Source organism: Bos grunniens, chromosome 8, assembly GCF_055505025.1.
Source record: "Bos grunniens cultivar Pamir isolate PY7600 chromosome 8, Bosgru_T2T1.0, whole genome shotgun sequence".
Taxonomy (NCBI): Eukaryota; Metazoa; Chordata; class Mammalia; order Artiodactyla; family Bovidae; genus Bos; species Bos grunniens.
The window spans coordinates 58,639,322-58,654,054 of record NC_141172.1 but is presented as its reverse complement, the minus strand read 5'-3'; the positions used below and the strand labels follow the sequence as shown (position 1 = coordinate 58,654,054).

General features: G+C 46.6%; 1 pseudogene; it reads left to right on the top strand.

The window, feature by feature from the left end:
* Positions 1-11,319: 11,319 nt before the first annotated feature.
* Positions 11,320-12,304, top strand: LOC147367137 (olfactory receptor 2S2-like; annotated as a pseudogene).
* Positions 12,305-14,733: the final 2,429 nt, after the last annotated feature.

The following is a 14,733-nucleotide window of genomic DNA, read 5'->3' as shown; positions in this document are numbered from 1 at the left end:
GGCCTTCTGTGCTCTGCTGACTGTGTCCTGAATCCCAGCTATTTAAATTATGGGTATGAATCAAGAGATTTTAAATTTCATACCTTTTGACCTGACACCTTTACTTCTAGGAGTTTCTTTGAGAAAATTACTAGAGGTGCAGATTTATGTAAAGCATATATATGGATGTTAATCACAGAGTTATTTGTGGTAACAAAAATTGGTAACTCTTAAAGGGCAACCATAGCAGAATGTTGAAATAAATCCTGATGGAGCCCAATGATAGACTGTGACACAGCTATTAGAAATCTTACTTTTTGAGGAATATTTGATAATTTGAAATGCTCACACTGTAATTAATAGAAAAAAGTAATACACATAACTATGTACTCAGTATAATCCTAATTTTAAAGGTATTTTTCTTAGGGTATATGAATAAGTATGTATCTAGAAAACCAGGACAAAATATTAGCTGACAATTATTTCCTCTGGGAGATGGGATTACAGATAAATACTGTTTTGTTAATTATTCTTTCCAACCTTGTTCAATAGTTCTAAAAGAACATGACTTTGAACTTAAAAGATAGTATTCTTTTTGAGAAATGGAAGATCATGTGGCTCCAGATAGAGCACAGAGGGGAAGGCCCCATGCCCAAGGGCAGGAAGTGAGGAAGCACGGATGGGGCCTGAGCCAGGTGCGCGGTCAGGCAGAGAGCATGGAGCTGAGGACATTGGGCTGATGGCAGAGATGGCTGAGGAAGGAGGAGACTGTGGTTTGGTACTTGAGCTTCTGGGTTTTTTGGGTGGATATCGCACCACCGTGAGAGACACTCTGAGAGATGGGCAAGATGAGACAAGCAGGTTGGAGGAGGTGGGAGACTGGAGAGAGCATGTTTGGGGCATCCACAGGGTGGCAAGACGGCCCCAGTCCTGAGCACCTGGAGAATAAGTGGTGACAATCTTCCAATATTTTATTTTGACCTGTGCTCTTGAAAAAGTATTCCAAGAGACAAATCATAGTATAATGGGGAAATTTGCAACTGCTGCTGTGTTGTTTAAGGCTATTTTTTAATCCCTGAGCTGTGTCAAGTTGTCATTGTTCCTTGTGAAGGAAAGAGAATGGCATGGGAAGAGAAACAGAAAAGCGGACCTGCAGAAACTCACACAACCAGCTAAAACCCTGACTCCATGTCTGTTGCAAGTGTCCAGGCCTCACCCTGTACAGCAATTCACTTTCCTTAACCTTCCCTGGTGGCTCAGTGGTAAAGAACCCACCTGCCAATGCAGAAGACACAGATTCCATCCCTGGATAGGAAGATCCCCTGGAGAAGGAAGTGGCAACTCAATCCAGTATTTCTGTGTAGGAAATCCCATGGACAGATAGCCTGGTGGGCTACCGTCCATGGGTCCCATAAGAGTCAGACACAACTTAGCAACTAAACTATAACAACAACTTTTCATGAGTGCAGGTTCCCACAGAACTCTTGCGAGAACACACTCCATTTCAAAGTCCAGGACACCCACCTGAAGGACACAGGGTCACAGCCCCTGAGCCTCAGGTCCAAGGAGCAGGGCTGCAGTGAGATCTGGTCTTCAATTCCTGTCCAGGGTCTCTCCTGTGCCCACCTCACCCAGCCAGGCCCTTCTGGGGCACCACAAGTAACCTAGGGTCTCTGAAGCTCCATCATGCCAAGTCAGCAAACCTGTGTCATTGCAGAGTCTGAACTTTAAATTGGGCAGGGACTGCGAGGTCCCTGAGGGCAGGGAGCAAAAGAGATGTCTTCGCGGCAGGGGACCAGGAGGCTGGGCCTCGGGGGCTCTAGGCCTTGATCCTGGCCCACCCCAGCACAGTGTGTCTGCTGGTAATAAACTCAGCACTCCCTCACTCTGCTCTCCCAAGCCTTAGGTCACCACACCTGTCATCTGCTCAGCCACCTGCTGATACCAAGGTCACTGGGCCAACAGGTAGGAGGCAAGGAGAATCCATCTAGCATGTTGACTATTCTCATAAAATCTTTTCTAAACATAGAGAAACCAGAATATCTGCTTGGAGAAGGCAACATAATGATACTATAATATCCACTAGTACTTACTGAACACTCACCCTGTGCCAAGCTCTGTGCTAAGACCTTTCACTGGATCTTCAAAATCATCCCGTAAGAAAATGCTACTCTTATTTCTACAGGTAAGGATACTGAGGGTGAGAAAGCCATGGTAACTGGAAGATCTCAGACTTGGGCTTGGCAGTCTGACTCCAAAGCCCACACTCACTGGCTCTGCCATCGCAGTGAGGAGGAGTGACATAGGAATCCAGATATGGGCACTTCTGGGACATTGTAACAGGAACTTCTTCTTCTTGTGCCCCTCACCTTCCTTTTAAAATCATGTCTGAAGCTTAAAATTAGTATGAAATTGTTCAATATAGATTTACCAGCCAACAAACTTGATATGATATTTACCTGGGTTGAAGTTCCTAGAAAGATGAGGGAATGTTTTGGAGATGGTACAGAGTACCAGAGATCATATATATTGAATGGCTCCATATCACATAAGGAGAAACTGAACCAAGGTCAAACAGGAAAAAGGGAACAAGGGCAAGAATCAAACCTGGATCCTCACTCCCAGGCTGGGGCTCCTTCCATGGCATAGTCTGCCTCTCAGGAGGAGTAAAACTGGGGAGAGAATTAGTGACTCTCAGAGACACTCAATATCCTATCACTCTGTAAACCGGATTATCCAGGAAATGATGGAGTGTAAGACCTGGCAGACAGATGCAAGAGTAGTTTCCTGAGTCTAGTGCAAAGCACCATCGTGCCCAAACACCCTGCAGTGTGTCTGGTCATCCTGGGCGTGTGGTAGGCTTACACAGGGCAGTGGGCTTTGGACAGATGGGATGCATCTCGCTTCTGGGTCGACGCAGTGATCTGCTGGTGTGAGATGTTCTGCTGTGTTCTTCCCCAGCTGTGAGAACTGGTGACGTCCCAGAGGGTGGAGCCAGGGTCTCTGAGGATGACAACCTGGAACAGAGCCCCCTGAAAACCTGCAGTGCTACAAAGTCTGAGAACTAAACCTCCGTCCTGGTAAGTCACTAAAATCATGAGGTTGTGTGTTACTCTAGGCAAACTCTGCTCATCTTTTTTTTTCTCCACTGTAAAATCTTTTTTATTTTCAGACCTTAAACTTCTGTATTGGGGTGTAGCCGATAAACAATACTGTGGTAGTTTCAGGTAAACAGGGAAGTGACTCAGCCATAGATACACATGTAGCCATTCACCCCCAACCCCTTCCTGTCATCCAGGCTGTCACATAACATTGAGTAGAGTTCCATGTACTGTGCAATATGTCCTTGTTGGTTATCCGTTTTGAATATAGGCAAAACTCAGTTCATCTCAACTGATGGACTAAATGAACTAGAGCTGCTCTCTGTGGTCCCTGACTGAGCCCATGTTGCAGTCCAAGCTGTCAGTAACCTGGAAGCATGGTATTTCCTAAACACAGTATCTCATTTCTTTGGGGTCATAAGCCCATTGCCTCATGTGCTGTTCCTAATTTCTGATTGAATGCGTTCTGATAAGACTCTTAAATTGTAAGGAAACCCACTGCTCTCCTCATTCAGCTCTTCAGAGAGTTCTTCCATGCAGGAGATGGCACCCCCATGGCTGTGACCCTGTGACCTCCACATGGGCATCCTGGGCCGTGGAATGGAGTGTATCCTGGCAATAGTGCTGTGGGAACCTGCACTCATGAAAGGTTGTTGCTTTAGTCCTCACAGCAATCACATCCTGTGTGTGCATGTGGGGAAAAGGAAAGGAGGTGATCTGAAGGTAAGAAATCTGGGATCAGGATTTTAGCAGAAGGAAAGCACGGGATCTCAAACAGCAGCTCCTGTGTGGGGCGCTGGAGAAGTTGGGGGTTAACTGGACTCAGCCCTTTGATTTCTGTGGCTCGCGGTCTATTGTGTGAGAGGGAACGACACACACAACAAACCAAATGTGCTAACAGCTGTGTGAGCGTCACGGTGTCAGGACGGCCAGTGCTGTGGAGATGTCTGAGAGGTCAGCGCCAGGGAGGAGGTGGGTGTAAAGCTGAGCCTTGTGCTCCAGCCTGAGGAAAGCAGGAGAAAAGGGAGGGGACAGGAGCCTGTGGGGTTTGTCCACCAGCAGGGAGTGGTCTGCTGAGGCTGGAGCAGGCCAGCACAAAGGGATGTGTAGGAGCTGAGTGCAGGCACAGGCCAGAGGCTGAGGACAAAGCCCTCTGATGACCATGCCATTCCCACCTGGTCTCTCTGATGGAGACAAGAGCGGGGAAGACAAAAGCAGAGTCAGGCGGTATCCCACCTTTTATCTGCCTGAAAACTCTCCCCACACCTGTATCCAGGGTCACAATTGGAGGTTGCCAGTTCTTTCGTTCAGAGAAGGCAATGGCAACTCACTCCAGTACTCTTGCCTGGAAAAATCCCATGGACCGGAGAGCCTGGTGGGCTGCAGTCCATGGGGTCGCTAAGAGTTGGACACGACTGAGCGACTTCACTTTCACTTTTCACTTTCATGTATTGGAGAAGGATATGGCAACGCACTCCAGTGTTCTCTCTGGAGAATCCCAAGGCTGGTGGAGCCTGGTGGGCTGCTGTCTCTGGGGTTGCACAGTCAGACACGACTGAAGTGACTTAGCAGCAGCAGCAGCAGTTCTTTCTGTAGCAACACACCCAATAAACACCAAGTTCTTATAATGAAATCTTAAATTAAGCTGCAAGCTTAATCCAGCCACATGAAGTCATGACCTAGGAGAGATGCTTCCTTTTTTTTTGTTTGTTTTGAATTAAAGATTTACTGAGCATGGCCCCGCCCATCAGAATAAGACCCAGTTTCCCCTTCAGTCAGGCTTCCCTAGTGGCTCAGATGGTAAAGTGTCTGTCTGCAATGCAGGAGACCCGGGTTTGATCCCTGGGTTGGGAAGGTTCTCTGGGGAAGGAAATGGCAGCCCACTCAAGTATTTTTGGCTGGAAAATCCCATGGACCACGGAGCCTGGTAGGCTACCGTCCATGGGGTTGCAAAGAGGTCTCTCCCATCAGGAAGCCTCTTACCTTTTCCCATCAAAGGGCAGACAGACTGAAAACCACAATCACAGAAAACTAACCAATCTGATCCTATGGACCACAGCCTTGTCTAACTCAATGAAACTATGAGCCATGTTGTATAGGGCCACTCAAGATGGATGGATCATGGTGGAGAGTTCTGACAAAACGTGGTCCACTGGAGAAGGGAATGGCAAGCCACTTCAGTATTCTTGCCTTGAGAACCCCATGAACAGTATGAAAGGCAAAAAGATAGGACACTGAAACTCCCCAGGTTGGTAGATGCCCAATATGCTACTGGAGATCAGTGAAGAAATAACTCCAGAAAGAATGAAGAGATGGAGCCAAAGCAAAAACAACACCCAGTTGTGGATATGATGTGATGGAAGTAAAGTCTGATGCTATTAAGAGAAATATTGCATAGGAACCTGGAATGTTAGGTCCATGAATCAAGGTAAATTGGAAGTGGTCAAATAGGAGATAGGAAGACTGAACATTGACATTTTAGGAATCAGTGAACTAAAATGGACTGGAATGGGCAAATTAATTCAGATAACCATTATATCTACTACTGTGGACAAGAATCCCTTAGAAGAAATGGAGTAGCCCTCATAGTCAGCAAAAGAGTCCGAAATGCAGTACTTGGATGCAATCTCAACAATGACAGAATGGTCACCATTTATTTCCAAGGCAACCCATTAAATAAAACAGTAATCCAAGTCTATGCCCCTACCAGTAATACTGAAGAAGCTGAAGTTGAACAGTTCTATGAAGACCTACAAGATCTTCTAGAACTAACACCCAAAAAGATGTCCTTTTCATTATAGGGGACTGGAATGCAAAAGTAGGAAGTCAAGAAATACCTGAAGTAACAAGCAAATTTGGCCTTGGAATACGGAATGAAGCAGGGCAAATGTTAATAGAGTTTTGACAAAAGAATACACTGGTCATAGCTAACACTCTCTTCAAACAACACAAGAGAAGACTCTACACATGGACATCACAGGATGGTCAATACCAAAATCAGGTTGATTATATTCTTTGCAGCCAAAGATGGAGAAGCTCTATACAGTCAGCAAAAACAAGACCGGGAGCTGACTGTGGTTCAGATCATGAACTTCTTATTGCCAAATTCAGACTTAAGTTGAAGAAAGTAGGGAAAACTACTAGACCATTCAGGTATGACCTAAATCAAATCCCTTACAATTATACAGTCAAAGTGAGAAATAGATTTAAGGGATTAGATCTGATAGACAAAGTGCCTGAAGAACTATGGACAGAGGTTTGTGACATTGTACAGGAGACCGGGATCAAGACCACCCCCAAGAAAAAGAAAGGCAAAAAGACAAAATGGTTGTCTGAGGAGGCCTTACAAATAGCTGTGACAAGAAGAGAAGTGAAAGGCAAAGGAGGAAAGGAAAGATATACCCATTTGAATGCAGAGTTCAAAGAAGAACAAGGAGAAATAAGAAAGCCTTCCTCAGTGATCAGTGCAAAGAAAGAGAGGAAAATAATAGAATGGGAAAGACTAGTGATCTCTTCAAGAAGATTAGAGATTATCAAGGGAACATTTCATGCAAAGATGGGCTCAATAAAGGCAAGAAACGGCAGGGACCTGACAAAGCAGAAGATACTAAGAAGAGGTGGCAAAAATACACGGAAGAACTATATAAAAAAGTTCTTCACGACTCAAATAATCATGATGGTGTGATCACTCACCTAGAGCCAGACATCCTGGAACACAAAGTCAAGTGGCCTTAGGAAATATCACTATGAACAAAGATAGTGGAAGTGATGGAATTCCAGTTGAGCTATTTCACATCCTAAAAGATGATGCTGTGAAAGTGCTGCACTCAATATGCCAGCAAATGTGGAAAACTCAGCAGTGGCCACAGGACTGGAAAAGGTCAGTTTTCATTCCAATCCCAAAGAAAGGCAATGCCAAAGAATGCTCAAACTACCGCACAATTGTACTCATCTCACACGCTAATAAAGTAATGCTCAAAATTCTCCAAGCCAGTCTTCAGCAGTACGTGAACCATGAACTTTCAGATGTTCAAGCTGGATTTAGAAAAGGCAGAGGAACCAGAGATCAAATTGCCAACACATGTTAGATCATAGAAAAAGCAAAAGAGTTCCGGAAAAACATCTACTTGTTCTTTATTAACTCTGCCAAAGCCTTTGACTGTGTGGATCACAACAAACTGGAAAATTCATCAAGAGATGGGAATACCAGCCCACCTAACCTGCCTTCTGAGAAAACTTTATTCAGGTCAAGAAGCAACAATTAGAACTGGACATGGAACAACAGACTGGGTCCAAATCTGGAAAGGAGTATGTCAAGGCTATATTTCGTCACTCTGCTTGTTTAACTTATATGCAGAAATGCCAGGCTGGATGAAGCACAAGCTGGAATCAAGATTGCCAGGAGAAATATCAATACCCTCAGATATGCAGATGACACCACACTTATGGCAGAAAGCAAAGAATAACTAAAGAATCTTTTGATAATAGGGAAAGAGGAAAGTGAAAAATTTTGGCTTAAAAATCAACATTCAGAAAACTATGATCATGGCATCCGGTCCCATCACTTCATGGCAAATAGATTGGGAAACAATGGAAACAGTGACAGACTTCATTTTGGGGGGCTCCAAAATCACTGCAGATGGTGACTGCAGCCATGAAATTAAAAGATTCTTGTTCCTTTGAAGAAGAGTTATGACCAACCTAGACAGCATATTAAAATGCAGAGACATTACTTTGCCAATATGGTCCTTTAGCCAAAGCTATGGTTTTTCCAGTAGTCATGTATGGATGTGAGAGTTGGACTATAAAGAAAGCTGAGTGCCAAAGAATTGATGCTTTTCAACTGTGGTGTTGGAGAAGACTCTTGAGAGTCCCTTGGACTGTAAGGAGATTCAACCTGTCCATCCTAAAAGAGATCAATCCTGATTATTCACTGGAAGAGCTGATGCTGAAGTTGAAACTCCAATGCTTGGCCACCTGATGGGAAGAACTGACTCTTTTGAAAAGACCTTGATTCTGGGAAAGATTGAAGGCAGGAGGAGAAGGGGATGACAGAGGATAAGATGGTTGAATGGCATCACCGACTCAATGGACATGAGTTTGGGTGGACTCCAGGAGTTGGTGATGGATAGGGAGGCCTGGCCTGCTGCAGTTCCTGGGGTCACAAAGAGTCGGACTTGACTGAGCGACTGAAATGAACTGAACTGAACTGAGCTGGGGAATTCCACCTATTAGGTTGGCTTAGGTTATGATTGACATCATGATTGTATAACTCAAATTGGTATCACTAACGACTACAGCCTTAAAGGAGCTAGATGAACCCAATTTCTCTCAAAACACGTGAGTTTCAGACAATGGGTACTGCAGAAAGAATCCCTGAGGTTAACCAACTACTCCACTAGGGTTCCCTCCATGTATTCATATACTCGCTTCTTTCCATACAAAAGCCTTTAAAAGAAATATCATTTGTGGTGATGACTGAGGAAAGAAAGAAATATACAACAATCCATTCTTCTTTTGATGATATCAGGGACACTTAAAAATGTTCTAATGATTTAAAGACATCATTATATTCAATTTACCGGAGTGAAAAGTGAAAGTGAAAGTAGCTTCTGACTGTTTGCCAACTGATAGTTCATGAAATTCTCCAGGCCAATGAAAGGTTGTTGTTGAATCACGCAAAGACACAGGGATTCTTGGCCCCCGGAGGAGAAGAATTCAATCCGGGGCCAGAGACGAGGCTTGATCGCTCAGAGATTTTGTGTAATAAAGTTCTATTAAAGTATAAAGGAGATAGAGAAAGCTTCTGACATAGGCATCAGAAGGGGGCAGAAAGGGTACCCTGAGATGCTTCCTTTTAACTTCTGCTTTCCTGACCTCAAGTTTTATTTTGTCTTTATATGCCAGATTCAAAGAAAATCTAGATGTTTCTAAAGCCCAGAGAGAGGGATATGACCAAGGTCACCAACAGACAAGGGGATGACTGTAAACACAGGACTGTACACTTCCGAGGGTAGAAGGCACATCTGCCTCTTCTGTGTTCCCAGCACCCAGCACATAGTAGGTGCTCAATAATAATTTCCTGAAAGACTGAATGAATAAGCCATCACACTTGGGCAGTTATTTACCTTTCTGCCAAACTTCAGCAAGAAAATCCCTACCTTAAAATGTTTACACGGATTAGATTGATGGTTAATGACTGACCCAGGTTAATCAACTACCCTTGTATGTTTCATAAACTCCCTTAACAATGATCTTGATTTAGGTTGGAGAGGAAAAACCAGCACAGGCTCTGGGCAGAAGGGCGTCATGACAGATGTTGGAGGTCTTGTCTGGGAGGCGGGCAGATAGATCCGGCATGTGCCCATGGTTGAAGGTGTCGTCTCTGATCTGCAGCATTGCTAGGAGACTCATCAGACCTTTCCTCTGTGAGTCCCGTCTGGACTGCACAGAATCCCCATTTTTCAAAAGGAAACTGAGTCTCAAAGCCCAAGTGACTTGGTCAACATCACACATCTGGTTAGTGCTGAACCTGTTACGCAATGCTGGGTTTTTGAATCATGTGTGGACTATCTGTTGAGGGACTGCCCTTGGCAGCACTCACTGTATGAGATGCTGGAAGGAACGTGACCGAGTCTGCTCTCAAGTGGGGCAGAGGAGACAGGTGTGCAGCACAGGAACAAAGACGATGGCCAAGGGCCGTGGGAGGAAGAAGGGAGAGGTAACTCGGCAGGGCTCAAGAGGGAGAGGAGAAGAGATGAACCGTGCTCTGAAGAGGAGAAGCAGCACCTCCACTGGGTAAGAGACGGAGGACCTGCCTACAGAAGGGAACTTGGGCAAAGCTGTAGCTCTGGGGAAAGACATGGTTTATTCAGAAGAGGGAGAGCCCATCGGCCCCTACGATGATAGATGCAATTGAGCAAAAGGACAGGACCTGGAGTAGGAAATGGCGACCTGCTCCAGTATTCTTGCCTGGAAAATCCCATGGACAGAGGAGCTTGGTGGGCTACAGTCCATGGGGTCACAAGGAGTCTGACATGACTGAGTGACTGAGCAGGCACATGACGGGGAAAGATGCAGCACTAGGACGGTAGGACTCTAGTGCTTACAGGAACCTGGCCTCACAGCCAGTGTAGCTCTGAAGGGACTGAGGGACGGGTGATTTGATCTTCTGACAAGTTAAGGTTTCCCATCAGCTCCTATTTGTCCCTCAGACCAGGGATCACAGGGGCCACAAGACAGCTTTCCATCCAGCACTTGACACTTGGCTCCCTCCTGTCACTGGCATTTCCCAAGGGGCTGAGACCAGCTCAGAAGAGACATGGAGGCTCCTGGGCAAAGACTGTGGTCTCTTCCCACCCTCCCTTTATAGACAGGGTCAGTGACCCAGGACACCTCTACCAGACTAGAATCTGCCCTTCCCTTTTGTGTAATATTATAGTCAATATCATTTATCCTAAAAAGCTATATGGAAGCTAAGAGGAGACTCACTCGGCTTTTAGGACCAGGGTTAAATGTTGTGACTGTGGCTCTATTGGGATATGTATATTCTAGCACATTCTTTTAAAAATCAATGCATGGTATCTGATCTTATGGAGGGATGCCAGAATAAGGCTTATACATTCTATGCAGTAGAAATGTTCAACCTTTATGCCCAAAGGAATGAGGTGACCATCACTCATCACCCACCTGCCTTTCCAAGCTCATCCCACTTAATTTGAGAAAGAGGAACAGCACTTGTTACAATTGTGGCATCTTTTTGTCCACGTATTTTACTTACTGCTATAGCCCAACATCTAAACAACACCCAGCACAAGGTAGGCACTCAACAAATCTTCAGTGAGTGAATGAATCTGAAATCCTATGGGCATCATTCAGTCACATGAAGTCATAACCCAGTAAACGTGCTTCCTCTTAACACCCAAGAACACTGTAGATTCAAAAGGAGTATGGGGAACTTGAATACCAGTCTATTGTCTCCACAGAGCCCTCCTGGGGAAAAGAGAGAAGAGACTAGGTGATTAGAATGGACCCCATCTCCTTTAAGTTACACCAGAACCACAGAACTGAGGGGGCTGGCTTGCAGACCTGAAGTCCACACTCTCATTGTACCGATGGTGAAACTGAGTTCCAGAGGCAGGGCTGACCCGTCCCAGGTCACACATCCACGTTGCTTGGCTCCCAGGCCCACTGGTGCTTAATCCAACACCTTCATGGTGCAGAGGGGAAAAGAGGGAGAATGAGATGGATGGAGAGTGAGACGAATGGGGCAAACCAGACGGTCGTGACAGAGTTTGTCCTGCTGGGGCTACACGACCACCACAACCTAGAGATGGTCCTGTTTGTGCTCTGCCTGGGCATCTACTCCGTGAACGTGCTGGGGAACGCCCTCCTCATCGGGCTGAACATGCTGGACCCTCGCCTGCACACCCCCATGTACTTCTTCCTCAGCAACCTCGCCCTCATGGACATCTCTGGCACGTCCTCCTTCGTGCCTCTCATGCTGGTCAACTTCCTGGAAGCCCAAAGCACCATCTCCTTCCCTGGCTGTGCCCTACAGATGTACCTGACCCTGGCACTGGGCTCCACGGAGTGCGTGCTCCTGGCCATGATGGCGTGTGACCGGTACGTGGCCATCTGCCAGCCGCTTCGCTACTCAGAGCTCATGAGTTGGCACACGAGCATGTGGATGGTGGCGCTGAGCTGGGGGGGCGGGCTTGGCCAACTCCCTTCTCCATTCCAATCTCACCTGGAGCCTCCCCTTCTGTGGCCACAATATCATCAACCACTTTTTCTGTGAGATCTTGGCAGTGCTAAAACTAGCCTGTGGGGACATCTCTCTCAATGCACTGCTATTAATGGTGGCTTCAGCTGTCTTGACGCTGGCCCCACTGCTGCTCATCTTCCTGTCCTACGTGTTCATCCTCACTGCCATCCTAAGGGTGCCCTCTGCTGCCGGCCGGCACAAAGCCTTCTCTACTTGCTCTGCCCACCTCACAGTGGTGGTGATTTTCTATGGAACTCTCTCCTTCATGTACTTCAAGCCCAAAGCCAAGGAACTCAACTTGGATAAGCTTATTGCATTGTTCTATGGGGTCGTGACCCCCTCGCTGAACCCCATCATCTACAGCCTAAGGAACGCAGAAGTGAAAGCTGCCACCATAGCTCTGCTGAGGGGAGATCTCCTCTCCAGGAAAATGTCTGGCTTTCCCGTTGTTCTCTAAGTCCATCAGGCAGGTGTGTGTGTGCTCAGTTGCTTTCAGTTCGCTTCAGTCACTCAATCATGTCCGACTCTTTTCGACCCAATGAATTGCAGCACACCAGGCCTCCCTGTCCAACACCAACTCCTGGAGTTCACTCAAACTCACGTCCATCAAGTCAGTGATGCCATTCAGCCATCTCATCCTCTGTTGTCCCCTTCTCCTCTGCCCCCAATCCCTCCTAGCATCAGAGTCTTTTCCAATGGGTCAACTCTTCACATGAGGTGGCCAAAGTACTGGAGTTTCAGCTTTAGCATCATTCCTTCCAAAGAACACCCAGGACTGATCTCCTTTAGAATGAACTGTTTGGATCTCCCTGCAGTCCAATGGACTCTCAAGAGTCTCCTCCAAACCACAGTTCAAAAGCATTAATTCTTTGGCACTCAGCTTTCTTCACAGTCCAACTCTCACATCCATACATGACTACTGGAAAACCATAGCCTTCTCTAGATGCACCTTTGTTGGCATGGTAATGTCCCTGCTTTTGAATATGCTATCTAGGTTGGTCATAACTTTCCTTCCAAGGAGTAAGCGTCTTTTAATTTCATGGCTGCAATGACTGTCTGCAGTGACTTTCGAGCCCCCAAAAGCAAAGTCTGCCACATTTCCACTGTTTCCCCATCTATTTCCCATGAAGTGATGGGACCAGATGCCATGATCTTCGTTTTCTGAATGTTGAGCTTTAAGCCACCTTTTTCACTCTCCTCTTTCACTTTCATCAAGAGGCTTTTTAGTTCCTCTTCACTTTCTGCCATAAGGGTGGTGTCATCTGAATATCTGAGGTTATTGAGATTTCTCCCAGCAATTTTGATTCCAGCTTGTGCTTCCTCCAGCCCAGCGTTTCTCATGACGTACTCTGCATATAAGTCAAAGAAGCAGGGTGACAATATACAGCCTTGACGTACTCCTGTTCCTATTTGGAACCAGTCTGTTGTTCCATGTCCAGTTCTAACTGTTGCTTCCTGACCTGCATATAGGTTTCCCAAGAGGCAGGTCAAGTGGTCTAGGATTCCCATCTCTTTCAGAATTTTCCACAGTTCATTGTGATTCACACAGTCAAAGGCTTTGGCATAGTCAATGAAGCAGAAATAGATGTTTTTCTGGAACTCACTTGCTTTTACAATGATCCAGCAGATGTTGCTTTAGTCCTGTCCAAATCTTTGGGAACCTATGGACTCTAGTCCGCCAGGCTTCTTTGTCCATGGCATTCTCCAGGCAAGAATACTCCAGAGGATCCTCCTGACCCAGATCTCTTATGTCTCCTGTATTGCAGGGGGATTCTTTACAACTAGCACCACCTGGGAACTAGTTATACTGTGGTGTGACTTCATAACTGCAGAGGCTTAAAAACACAAAGGTTCTTTTTCTTGCTTATGCTGCAGGTCCATCAGAGATTGGATGGAGGATCTAATTCATCTTTATCATCCTGCGGGCCTCAAGATGACAAAGCATCTACCATATGGCACATGCTGGTCAAATGGCATAAGAAGAGAAGATGATAGAGGCTGTGTTGATTCTTGCAGCTTCCACTCAGAAATGACCTCTTCCTTCCACTTCCACTTCATTGCCCAATGTGAGGTACAGGCCAGCGCTGACACCAAGAGCTGGGGATGCCCACCTACCCCACATCTAGAAGGAGGGGGAGGACTGAGGAATTCCTGAAGACCCTGGTGACAATGACACTACCCTACAGTCAACACAGGAGCTACTAGAGGTTTCTAGAGCTTCCATTCTCTGGCCAGCTGTGCCTCACTGGCTGCTTCCAGGTTAATCAACCCAGGAGGCACTGGTTAGCTGGCCTGTGTGACTCTGGACTGGAGTATCCAGCTAGGTTTCCACTGGCCCTCCAAGAGCTTCCTTTGCTCTCAGGTTCTGGGTTCAGGTTGAGCATGAGAGAATCTGGAAGAGATGGAAAGGCAGAGGCAAGGCCGCGCTGAGGTGCTGGAGCCCTCACTTGCTGTCAGTGCAGCCCCTCGGGCTCCTGCCAGGCCACCTGCACCCGCTCTGAGGCCCGAGCAAAGGGAGCTCCAATGCAGAGAGTGCCAGCTCCTCCCGCGGGTCACCAGTGTCACTGAGTCCGAGGCAGTGAGGGCCAGACACGGGTTCCAGCATGTCTTCCTGGGTGGTGGTCTGTCCCCACCTGCCCCTTCACGCCACCCGAGAGCAGCTTCAGACGCGACACCAAGTGCAGAGGCCGAGCGTGGCACAGGCTTCTCCTGCAGCTCCCACGAATGAAAGCGCTGTTCTCCACAACAAAGCCTTAATCACTCACACTGGTCCTGACACTTTGTCCAGATCCTGGCTCATTCGCCACCAAAGAAACTATGTTTGCTCCCCATCATCAGAGCAGGAAGACCACATTCTTCAGCTGAGTCCTCAGAACTCAAAAACCA